General features: G+C 34.6%; 1 long non-coding RNA gene and 1 pseudogene across 1 annotated transcript; one reads left to right on the top strand and one right to left on the bottom strand.

The window, feature by feature from the left end:
* Positions 1 to 348: 348 nt before the first annotated feature.
* Positions 349 to 6,048, top strand: LOC103955103 (annotated as a pseudogene).
* Positions 6,049 to 6,060: 12 nt separating this feature from the next.
* Positions 6,061 to 9,785, bottom strand: LOC108867777. The gene is made up of 2 exons (XR_001953767.2): positions 9,239 to 9,785; positions 6,061 to 6,331 (listed from the first exon to the last, which is right to left on the bottom strand). It is a non-coding gene; the product is annotated as an uncharacterized LOC108867777 (long non-coding RNA).
* Positions 9,786 to 11,197: the final 1,412 nt, after the last annotated feature.

Below are 11,197 nucleotides of genomic sequence, written 5' to 3'. Positions count from 1 at the left end.
TGAGGAATGTTTTCATGTTTCGTGAACGTTTCAAATATCTTCTTATATTTTAAGCGTACTTGATTAGCAGAAAACAAATATAAACCTTTAAATTTTATAAAAGATAGCCTCCTCTTACAATCTCTCAAATCCTCAGCTCTTAAAAAGAGCGTGCTGAATCTAAGGGTGATTTTGGGCCGAAAGAGTGAAAAGAGAGAATATCGCAATATCACCCAAGAAGATATAAAGATTGCCCTTTGTTTTGGACCGAAAGAGGAAAAAGATACTTTATTGTAGAATTTAAAAAACATATACGAGGGACAGATGGAGGCATACAGTTGCAACTTGCAAGGATTTCAAAATTGCAGAGCGAGAGAGCGAGTAATGTCTTCCGGCGTCCAGGAGAGAGAGAGGGCGCTTTGGAGCACTTTAAGGGCCCGAATGGCCTTGACAAGGTCGTTCTCAGAGAGGTTCGAGGCTCTTCCGCGGAGGTACCAACCACCACCAACCACCAACCCTTCTCTTTCTCCGATCCTTTTTCATGTTCTTCAACATTTCTGCTCCCTTATACCATTCTGATTTTCCTCGTTTTATTATCGTTGATTTATTTGGTTCTTGATTATTTCAGCTGTCCTTTGTCTAGGGAATGCTGTTGCATTCTGTCTTTATTAGCATTTGAAACCAAATTTTCAATTTAATTTATGTAAAATTGTCTCCGGGTTTTTATATTAACTGAGTTTTCTTGGATATAGGATGAACTTTGTGTGTAATTATAGCATTACAATTTGTATGAACAATAACAGATAGAATCATTGAAAAGGAAAAATTGAAAGCTAAAATTACAACTATGTAATTTTCTTGCACTTGTATGGCTGTTTTGACGTTTTGCTTAATTATGATTAGCTTCGGTTTCTCGAAATTTCTTATTCGTTGTGCGAGGTAGCTGTTCGTTAGCTGAGATTGTTCTAATCTTCTTTTTTCGAAGTGTATTATGTTCTTGAATATTCTCTTTTTTTACGTAAGTACATATTAGCACTAGCTGTGTGCTACTTTGAGTATGAAACCATTACACCGAAGTTATGGTGAGATGGAATTCCTACTGGGATTCTTTATGATGAAGAGTAATGGATCAACTGAGAACACGCTTCCGGGTTCAGTTTCTAGTGTCCTCAGTAGATAAAGGATTTGAAACATCTTATGGCATTCAATTCAGGATAGATTCTTTCTTCTTTTTTGGTTATAAATGGGTTATGGGATTTTGTTGAATGCCTTGTTAGTTTCTCTGCAGTGAACTCAGTTATACAAATATGTGAGACACCACTTCTATTAATAGTAGTTTCTCTGATGAATAACAAAAGAAAAAGATGTAAGGAAATAAAAGGGAAGTCATGAGAGGTAAAAAAGGATAGTAGTTGAATTAATTTGAAGTTTTTCTTGCTTAACAAGAAAGTGCATCACCAGTTACTACTCTTTATCCCGTTATGTACAGATATTTGCAAAGTCATGGGCCTTTTACTTATGGGTCCTCGAACCCCCTTGGTTGTCAAACCTTTTTATTTCTAATTTCCCACAGAAGATGAATATTTTCTGGGCTTTGTTCTCTGTTTGTATTCCTATGCTAGTGCATGAGCAAAGCAGGCTTTCATTGATTTGCTAACGTGCTGGAGGCCATTTCAAATAGCACCACTAATACTGTCTTGACAGTGTTGCTTTATGTAATTTTATCATTTTGTTATTTAGAAGAAAAAGTATTTGTTTCCTTGACTAGATTGATGTAGTAATGAATTTTTTTATTGTATTCCTTGTTCAATCTCATGTATTCTTCAAATATTGGGCTTTACCTTGAGTCTCTCTGGGTGTTCTTTCTCTGTTTTGTGCAACATTTCTTGGGTTGGACAGAAAGATTACTGACAAACATTGTTTATACTTCTGAAACAGGTATATTTGTATGGGGGTCAAGTTACATCATGGAAAAATGAATATGGGAAGGATTTGCTTTTCGTTTGTAGCAAGGTATCAGATTTCAGTACAGATTATCTTATGTCGTATGTAGGGTTTCCATCATAAAGGTGCTTCATATTTGTTGCCATCATAAAAAATGCTTCTTGTGTGTGTTGCTATCCTAACTCTCTAGGGTTGAATGTTTATGACTTTAGAGAGATGTAAGTTGTCGTATTGGTTGAACATTGTAACATTATGGCAGATACAGATTCTTTATTTTGTCTTTTGAATTCCTTTATCTCTTGCTTACTTTAATCTACTTTAAATTATCTTCTTAGGAAACAATAAGAAAAGTAAACAATAAAAGTTGGATCAAATACTAGGCCAGTGTCCATTATATTCTCGTTATGTTTGATTAGTGAGAAATGAATAAAGCCCATAACTCTGAAATTTGGTAAAGGTCATGGAGCATGCTATTATAGAGCAAACTACGAAGACAATTATTAATCCTCATGCTAATACAATTTTAGATAAATTTTAATTGCATGTTTGAACTTAAAAAAAGAAGCACATGTTTTAAAAAAGAAACAGCTACCGAAAATTGGAAGTTGGGTGGCTTTGGAAAATGCTATCTTCCCATTCACCATTTTTCTGTGACCTTTTATTTCCTTTCCTTTTTATAAACTATAAATAAAGTCCATTTTTCATAGACTATTTATCTTTGAGAAAGTAAATAATCAACGATGGCGCTTCAGACCTCCACCTATTCTCTGACAAATTGTTGCCTTGTTGTCTCTTGCCTTTCTTTTTCTGTAAAGCTCTAAGATAATGAAGACAAATCGAAAAGGTTAGAGGGAATGATTTTGGAAAGACATGAAGTATGGGGAAGTGTCTCGCAGCAGTAGGAAGATGAGTTTTGTGTGGAAGCTTGCATGGTAATCCTGTTGCAGCCATATCATGGTACTCCGGGCTTATTATGAGTAGAAAAGAGAGAGACCTCATTGTAGCTTCGAGAGGACATATAACTAAAAGAACCAAACTCAGATGATGGAAATTAGGAGAATGGGTGTTGAGAATATGTCAGTTCCACCTCCCATGTCTGATATTTGGTTTTAGTATCTAATGCTTACTGATCTAGCATAGCTGTGAGTTTTTTCTCCCACCTTTATTAATATAAATTCTTACTTCTTGCAGGCTACTTATAAGTCTCCTAAGGCTATCCGTGGTGGAATCCCAATATGTTTTCCTCAAGTAGGAGGCCTTCATCACTATCTCTACTTTCATTTGCTTTGGTTACTTTCCTATTTATTTGTTTTGAACATAAATAGTGTTCATATGCAGTTTGGAAGTCATGGTTCTCTTGAACAACATGGATTTGCAAGGAATAGGCTTTCGAGTATTGATCATGATCCCCCGCCCTTCCCAACAAACAGCGGTAACAAGGCTTTCATTGATTTAATCCTCAAACCCTCTGACGAGGATGCAAAGATCTGGCCTCACAGGTATTTTACTTAAAGTTGATAATTGCATGTTTGCTTAAACTAAGTGATAGGAAAATGTTCGCTAATTAAGATCATTTGAGCAACATACAATGAGCATATAACTGTTAAAGAGCAGAAGCTAGTACATATGCACTCAAAAATAAATTTAACCATGAAATTCAAAGCCTAGTAGTGTGGTGAACCATAACTCAACTCAAATCAACAAGAGAGAGTTGAGAATCCAGTATATCTTTCTAGATCCTCTTTGCATTTGCAAATGCTAATCACCCAAATTGAGGGTTTCATTCCTTTGCTTCTTGTCTCCTTAGATCCATGGATTTTGCTGATGGCCTTCATTCCATAGCCTCTAAGTCTCCACAGCAAGGGATAAGAAGATGCTAGTATCCTCTCCTTGGTTGCCGGCCTCCCAGAGATAAAAGAGAGTTGTTTCTCTCAGTTTCCTCTTGGGAATCCTAATGAGGCTTAGGCTATAATTCTCTTTATATAGGCACTTCCTTTAAGTGATTAAATGAGAAAGTCTTGCACACTCTCTCTCTATAAGGATGGCTGACCTCTAATACTCACTGGGCTTTTAAGCCTTTTGATTTTAAGTTGTCATACAACTTAAGTTAATGGGCTTGACGGTTTGAAGCCCATTAGGCCGTGAAGCCCAATACTAACTCAAGGTTAGATACGAACTTATTCGTTTGATTAATTAACGTATTAATTAATACTAGCCATAAACAATTAAACCGTTTAATTGTTCTTACTCAACTATGTTATTTTTTTAATCTCTACCCTACACGGTGTACGATCCATTAGGTTCTAATTAGCGAGGCAGTGGGCAATTACAAATTTTACTAATCGATGTGGATTGAAACTTTCTTTCAACTCTCCCTTTGATAAAGATTAGTGATTGCCAATCTTTAAGGGCTTCCACCAGCCATGAGTGACACCTAGCAGTAAGTCATGGGTACACAAGCTAAGCAGAAGAGGTGGAGAACCTTTTCAGTTTGGAATTATAATGCAATACGATCCTTCCCGATATTGATACTCTTTATGACATTGGTTGATTAGGTCTACTATCAAATGTGATACTCTTGTCTATATGATTACTGTAAATGCGATTTGGAATGTACTTCCGAAATCATATTCATTTGTTGTCGCCAAAGACTCTTGAATCATATCATAGAGTATTCTCTTTCAACAGTTTGAAGGACACTCACATGCCTTTGTGAATAAATTAGTGATCCCATCAATGCGCGGAGCAAATCTTGGGGTTATGACACATTGTCAAATGATCAAAGATGTACCCACAAGACAATTGTGGTGTCTCAGGTCAAAGAATTACTTAGCATTATCCCAACTAGTGAGTTCTCATATGACATTAGCACGAGAGCTCCAGTTTGATCGTGTTCAGTGAATACACTCCCTATTAAGCACCTACATACTTACCTTGGTGTCTTGCACACCAATTGCTAGAGACCAATCACTCTCTATTCAAAGAAGACATAGTATGTATTGTACCTACACACTTACCTTGGTGTCTTGCACACTAATTGCTAGAGACCAATTACTCTCTATTCAAAGAAGACATAGTACATACTCATCCAATCGGATTGTCAATACCCTATTGATAATCCTATGATCAAGAACGTTTAGGATATGCTTAAAAAAAGGGTAGGTCTAATAACTCTTAACTTCTTCAAATTACATTCTCTTTATTACATATTCTTTGGACTTATTGTTTAGGTGTACAACATTTAACGAGACGACATTAAACAATAACTTTTGCCTGTAGATTACACTAAATTAGTTTAATGTGTGAAATATCAGTGAAGGATCATCTCATGGTTGGATATTTTAGGGCACATTTCCAACACTAAGGTAGCCTGCCATTGTTTCCCTAGTGGCTGGAACAGTTTGTGCTCTTGTATACACACACACACACACACACACACGTCATATATGGTTATGTAGCTATCTTGCATAATCAGTTAATTAAAATACTAACTCTATGATCTATGAAGTGTTAGATTTTAAATATGTTAACTCCTCTTATCCATACTTTTTAGGGTGATGCTATCCACACATCCATTTTTACCTTTCACACATGCCTCTCAATTTTCGGCCATCGGATCAAATGAATTGAAGGAGGTCAATGGACAAAACTTAACAAGGGTGTGTGAGAAGTAAAAATGGGTGTGTGAATAGCACTACACATTTTTTGTTGCTGGATACTTGTTTGGTGAATTCTAATTATTCCTTGGTTAAGTAATGATGTAATTGCAATTACTTGCAGATATGAATTTCGCCTTAGGGTAACTTTGGGACCTGGAGGGGATTTGATGTTGACATCTCGCATCCGAAATACAAACACTGATGGAAAGTCATTTACATTCACATTTGCCTATCACGCCTATCTGGCTGTAACTGATATCAGGTTTAAAGATTACAATTTTTTGCCGTTGTTTGAATTGTTTAATTCAAATGTTTTAGCATTCCTACATAGTTTTCTTTGATCAGAACCGGAAGGCACAGTAGACATATGCTGTTATATTGCTCGGCATTTTTATTGTTGTTTATTTTTTTTTCCTGGTTTTCAGGTAAAATATTATTTATATTTACACATGCAACAGTTCTGTGCCAAAGCCATGCCTGCAACTGCAAATGTTGTTCATGCTTGACTATTTAAGGATGAGAAGAAACTTCTACTCAAAATTCTTCGTGTTCAGATCACAAAGCTGACTTTTTACTACTAGTATTGCTAGAAGACCACTCGAAAATTCTCCAGAAGGGTCTTTGGTGTTTGCGTTTGGCCGAGGGCGGATGGTTGTCTGTTGTTTCTCTACTCAGCATCTGCCACATCACTTGCACATCTTGATACCCACACGTTTGCACATCATCGTGAAGCTTCAGAAGCCCACCACCTGCATTATCCATCCAAATTCAACAGCCTTTCTAAAGGTCGTTTGAAATTATTTTCAAATTACTGAAAAATGTTTTTGGAGAAAATATTTTTGAGTTTTAAAAGCATTTAAAATATTTTTTTAGAATTCACTTGTATTTTTATTAAAGATTAGTTTTAAAACATTTTCATTAAAAATATTTTTAATCATTTTAAAATATTTGCAAACGAGCACATCTAGAATATATTCAAAATAATTAACAGTGCTTTGGTGATTTCGACGGCAAAGTTGCATCAGTATAGATGTAGATGTTCATCTTATCTCTAGGCCTCAGCCACGAAGCAGAAGATTGGTCACTCACCAGAGTCCCACTACTTTCTGACTTGGACAAAAGGAAATGGAATGGTCCCAAAAAGTATGTCTTTCACTTTGTATGGCAGGAGTCAATCACTAATTAGAACACTCTTTTGTCTCTCTTATGTGGGTCAGTCACAATGATGCGTTATATTCAATGGTTCAAGTTTTATGCTAGATTTAGCTGTTGCAAAGGTTTATTAGAGTCCTGTACATCCCCATATATAAGATTTAACCATTAATTTTAGAGAGTTTTAATGATAAACTCACGGTATTGTTCACTTTAATGAAAAATCATATTTTTACACTAAAAAGTCAATCCTGGTGTTATTCACTTTACCCTTTATTTTGTCATTATCGTTAAAACTCAAAGTTTTCAAACTATTTTCCTTATTTTTACTTTAATTTTATGCGCCACTCAATAGTTTGTTTCATGAAAGGAATTGGTCCTTTACTAGTATGTTTACTCTAGTGTAACAAAATTGCGATGGGATCGTTCAATCGTAATTTCTACTTTATTACTCTCAAGTTTTCAAATATTCTGATGTTAGTATATAAGGTTTATTTTGTCTAACTTTTGTACCCAATCGTTGATTTTTCTACTATTTCCATACATCAGTTATCTTTATGACTAGTCCTTCAGTATATATTCAAGTGGCGCAGTTTGTCCCATCAAATTTATGCCTTGTAATTATCAATCAGTGACAGACTTAACGGATAGGCAAATAGATGTATGGAAGTGAGAGGAAAACCAGCGTTTGAGACTTTGAGTTCGAAAGGGAGATAAACAGAAAAATAAAAAATAAAAACCTGTTAATAGTAAAGGCGAAAAAATAAAAAAAATAAAATATTAGGCTAGTAAAATGAAAATTAATTTTCAATTTATGTTACTAAATCAGATTTAGAAATGCCTTTTTTCTGGCTCTTTTAGAGCCTATTTGCAAGAAATTAAAAAGGAAAAAAAAATAATAATAATAATAACTTTGCGAAACGTTTGGTGCAATTCATCATTGGTTGGTATGTTGGAGAGTTCCCAAGTGATGGAATTAAAACTTGTTTTCTCAAATTGCTTAAAGTTGGTTAAAAATTAAAAAAAAATTAGTGGGGGGGGCTGATTGTTTCTTTATTACTAGATGTAAACTAAAATGATGGTTGATGATTGAATTATTAATTGTTGATTAATGTGTTAAGAAGACTATCAATTTAAATCATAAATTATAATGTACGCTCATCATATACCTAATTATCTACCACATAAATCATTTATCCGATTAAACTATATAAATATAAACTAAAAAATTGGTCTACCTAACATTACTCAACATTACTCCTGACCTAAATGAAATAACAATTAGCTCCATTTACCATTACTTATTAATTAATTATTAAAGTGGTCCTAAAATTAGGGTAAGACTCATTGAGTGTTTTGTATTGTACATGTAGAGTAATCGAATTACTATTGGCGGTTGGGATTTTTATATGACTACAATACAATTCAAGATTGGGCACTGATTTTGACGTTGTTATTTGTTTTTGGCGCACACAAATTGATTCATTTACCCAATCACAACCACCGACAAAATTAAACTGTATTGTATCCTCCACTAGTTCCCCACTAGATCTATTATATCATCCACTCAAAATCCTTCTTCATTCGCTTAGGGCGGAGATGGCTATAAGCTCATGGAGGATTCAAGACTTAGAAAATATTACCCCACTCTTGTATAATTTCTTCACTTCGCATTTATTCTAGGTCAAAAATCCTACATACGACTCCATAGAATGAGAGTTTAATAGCAATTTATTGTAACTCACCGTTGTGATTCAATCTAAATTTTGCATCTTTAGTGTAAATCTATTGTTGTGTAATCATCAATAATATACTTTTGTCTAAGAATAAAATGATCCGAACCTTTGAAATTTGATCTAAAAGTAAAGAAATTATTATAACTTTTAAAAGTGTTTACTAATTTTTTTACTTTTAACTGCTGAATTAAATTTCAAAGATACAAATCACTTGATTCCTAAAATTTAGAGAGAGATCCGAAGATGATCTCTTTGCGGGTAAAATAGAGAACTTGATGATGTGTAATCATCAATGATTAGATTTTATTGTGGCATTTTCTAGAAGTTTTGGTTATTGTGGGATGATAAAAAAAATATAAAAAAAAAATACTTATTTCTAGAAGTTTTGTTTTCCATTAAAAAAATTGAAAAAACAGAGGAACACTTGTTTGACAAGGAGGAATGAAACGAAAATATGCTTCTTATGAACGCATTGAAAAGGAAACATAAAAAGAAAACAGAGATGAGGAAAAGGATAGAATTAAAAATAAACAAAATAAAAAAAAAAGAATAAAAAAGTGGGGAGCATCTATCAATATATATGAATTATGAAGCTTAATCTAGTACGAAAATTGTTAACCATCCACCTCCAGGTTTTCCAAGTGCAGAAATAAATGGATACATATGCAGCAAATTATGAATATAACAACACTATATATATATATATATAAATAAATTTAGAAAGAAGAAGAAAAACTGAACAATATAATATTGAAGTGAGTGAGTGACCATTTTTGCGATCCTTGACGCGGGTAGAGACGGCAAGCCAGAGACGGCGGACAGGGAAGATCATCTTGCCCCAAAACTCCATCAACCTTGCTTTTATCACTTTTACCTTCTTTCTTCCTTTCCTTTTCCCGCTACTCCCTCTAATTGCTGCTGATATGCTCCTTCTCCCTGCCAGACCTTCTCTCTCCTATCCTCTCCTCTCCTCTCTCTCTCTCTCTCTCTCTCTCTCTCTCTCTCGAATCAATTAGGATATGATACAAAGAAATGTTTTACAGGGACTCAAGAGGAGGGAGACTTCGAACTCAGAGAGCTATTGAAAACCCACTAGTGCTCTTTTGAAAACCCGCAAGAACAAATGATACGCCCTCCAGTTTGTCTTATAAGCTCCAATAAGAACCACACATCTCTCTCTCTCTCTGTAGTGCTCACTGTTCATTATATTCTTTAATAATCTTTACTTTTACGTAAGATTAAAAGCATATCTAAAGAACATGTTACAAAATTTAATGGTTTACGTGGTAATTTGATCTTTTTTTAACCCTTTGTTCTAACCGTTATGTTGAATTCAAATTTCATTTTTATCTACTCTTGAGGTGTATTTATTCAACTCATAAATATTAAAAATTGATAGCCACTCATATTTTTGCACTAGCCCAAGGTTTAGGAAATGGATTATTTCCGGATCTCTTTCATCAAATTCACCAAGTTCGGAAATTCGGGCTGTTGAAATTTGATCCAATGGCTACAATTATTATAACTTTTAAAAGTGCCCTTTATTTGTAGCCGTTAAATCAAATTTCAACGATCCGGATTCCCAGACTTGGTGGATTTGGTGAAAGGGATCTGAAGCGGATCCCTTTCCCAAAGTTCAATATTGGGTGAGAGCCACTGGCGGAGCCAGGATTAGATAACATTGGGGTCATGATAAGCAAGTCTTAAATTAAAAATAATTTTTTTTTATAGTTTGTCCATGTAGTAGTGTCATACTCTTTGTTTATCCTTAAAGCGCTAACAAAAAATAAAGAGTAAATTGTAGCAATGGTCCTTCAACTTTAATCAAATTAGAGCAATGGTCCCTCAACTAAAAATACATTACCATTGATCCCTCAACTCATCAAAATGTATATGTATGGTCTTTCTCGTCAACTTCATCAGAATTTTAATGAGTTATGTTGGAAGGATCATTGCTAATTGGGGTCCCTCAACTCATCAAAATGTGTAGTTATGGTCTTTTTCGTCAACTTCGTCATAATTTTTTCAAAATGAGTTATGTTGGAAGGACCATTGCTACAATTGGGTTAAAGTTGAGAGACCATTCCTCCAACTGGGTTAAAGTTGAGGGGCCAATAGTAATGGATTTTTAGTTGAGGAACCATTGCTCTAATTGAGTAAAAGTTAAAGGACCATTGCTACAATTTACTCAAAAATAAAAGAAAACATCAAGCACCACACATGACAATAAACCACGAATCAAGAAGTCAATACATCCAGGAAATATGCAGTCCAAGACAGAAGAGGAAATAAGATGAGTTTTTTGTTTTTTTTGTTTTTGGTCAATTAATAAGAATTTGAGTTAAGCACATCGTAAAGGACATTGGAAATGTGAATTAAGAAGAAGTTGCACCACATAAGAAGAAGATAGAGGAAAGAAAGGAGAAAATTAAAGTAGCAGCAGCAAAAAAGAGACTGGTTAAGAAACAAAAAGCTAAAACTCACACCTACAAACCATTTCTTTCCCAAACTAGCAGGGGTCTAGACAAAAAAACAAGAAGGAAAACATTGGGTTATTGGGGTCATGTGAACTCAATGACCCTAGTGTGGCTCCGCTAGTGGTGAGAGCCCATCTATTATAAAAGTCAAAAGCTCAATTTGACTAAGACGTCAAATTAGGCGGTAAGAGCCAAGATGCTATTCCACATCAGAAATGAAGCATTGGTTAGAGAAAGTTTTGTTGCTTCT

Source organism: the organism of the source record quoted next, unplaced genomic scaffold, assembly GCF_019419815.1.
Source record: "Pyrus x bretschneideri cultivar Hongxiangsu unplaced genomic scaffold, Pyrus_bretschneideri_v1 Contig90, whole genome shotgun sequence".
In the NCBI taxonomy this organism is placed as follows: domain Eukaryota; kingdom Viridiplantae; phylum Streptophyta; class Magnoliopsida; order Rosales; family Rosaceae; genus Pyrus; species Pyrus x bretschneideri.
This window is presented reverse-complemented; position numbering and strand designations above follow the sequence as displayed.